General features: G+C 42.7%; 1 non-coding gene across 1 annotated transcript; it reads left to right on the top strand.

Annotated features, from left to right (window-relative positions):
- Positions 1 to 243: 243 nt before the first annotated feature.
- Positions 244 to 349, top strand: LOC119797280. Its single transcript, XR_005282573.1, has one exon. It is a non-coding gene; the product is annotated as a U6 spliceosomal RNA (small nuclear RNA).
- Positions 350 to 1,806: the final 1,457 nt, after the last annotated feature.

A 1,806-nucleotide genomic window follows, 5' to 3' on the forward strand; every position in this document is an offset into this window, starting at 1 on the left:
GAATACAATAACTATGAAGAAATCAAATAAAAATGGCTCAATAGCAACAAGCCCTGTGGTAAATATGACAAAGCTGTGGAGATGCAGTTTTGGAGGTAGGACCAGATGATGGAAAATGGTAAGATTGGGTGTGCAGAAACATGAAAAAAAGTTCTTGAAAGGAAGCATCAAGACTTTCAGTTGTAGTTCTGACAGATCAAGCTTAATTTAAGTTAATATCTTGAATTAAGTTGTTTTTTTGTCGTTAGTTAGCTAGCAACTTATGCAAAAATAGACACAGATACAGAGAAGATTAGCATGGCCCCTGCGCAGTGATGAAATGCGTGATTGTGAAGCGGTTCCATATTTTCTTGAATGGTGACCTAGTGGTTAGAGCATTGAGCTTGGGTCTTGAAGGTTCTGAGGTCAAGTCCCACACACTCCCACGGACTGCCATTCTGGGTCCCTGAGCAAGACCCTTAACCTCCACACTGCTCCCCTAGCACCACACACTGCTCCCCAAGGAAATGGGTCAAATGTACAGAGTTCATTTCGTTGTGCTGTACTTATGACAATGTAATTACAATAAAAGTTGTGCGGGGGGGTGGGGATAAATCTGAGAAAACCAGTTTAGAGGTAGAACAAGGCTTGTAAAAAAGTTAAATTTCAAACAGAGCAATTTCTTTAGACTTAAAGGGACAGTGTGTAAGTTTTACCTCCATCTAGTGGTACACTAAGTGAATTACAAACAACAGGCTGGCATTTTAAACTCCTTCACTACTGACAACACGTTTTTGGATACAGGTAAAAGTTACAAGGATGATAAGTTTTTCCTTTTCAGCTAATCTAATCAAAATGGCAAAGCAGTATGGCATCTCCCATGGGGTGCATCGCCCTGCTTGCATTCATAAACTAATAACTTTAAGTTATAAGAAAACTTTCATTTTTAATGCGATGTTAATTATTATTATTATTATTTTTTTTTTTTACAGTGTCCTGTCTGGCAAGGTGGCAATAAGAATAATTGTCTTGATGCCAAAAGGGGCCCAACAGATTTTACTTTCACAAGTGTAGCGGTATGGCAATTGCCATACTGCTCCACTTGTTTCATGCATATAAATTGCTTTATTATAATTATGCAAGGAGTTTTACAGTTCATATGGACACTGCAATGTAAGTAGAGCAGAAAAACAGAAGAAGAAGAAGGAAAAAGAAAAAAAAAGGACAAAAGATGAAAGAAAGAGGAGATAGAAAGGAGACAATGACAAAACATTTTCAGTCTGCTTCATCACCTGCAATGAGATGAAAAAAAAAAAAAGGAACAGCACAACCAAAAGACATGGTACGAGATATACAATAAAGCAAACACCTTTAAACTAATGCTAAAGTAATATTATTAAGTCTGACATGTACTCTGTGTTACCTGAAGATATGAATGTGGGGTTTCTGTTTGGAAGTGAATCTCTAAGTACCTGAAGCCTAGCACCTGTAGTTGTTTGTGAGGGTGAACTTGTGCATGTAAAGTTTTAACCATAGAAAAAATGCTCAATAGTGGTTGTGGAGAGCCGGAGAGGCACACCCCCCAGAGCACTGAGTCCAGCGCCGGGAGACCCAAAGCCCCAGGCGCCCAAAGGGACCCCAGAAGCGAAGGCACCAAGGCGGGGCCAGCCCCGGAAATCAGACCCCCACCAAGGTAGGAGGAGAGACAGCCACGAAGAAGCCCCCCAGCCACCGCCATGCCGGCGCCCCGGGGAGCCGCGGGGACGAGTCCGCGGGCCCCGCCGGCAGCCGGCCACCCCGAAGTAGGGCCGGGCACCGAACACCAGC

Source organism: Cyprinodon tularosa, unplaced genomic scaffold (assembly GCF_016077235.1).
Source record: "Cyprinodon tularosa strain WSP-4 unplaced genomic scaffold, ASM1607723v1 ctg1153, whole genome shotgun sequence".
NCBI lineage: Eukaryota > Metazoa > Chordata > Actinopteri > Cyprinodontiformes > Cyprinodontidae > Cyprinodon > Cyprinodon tularosa.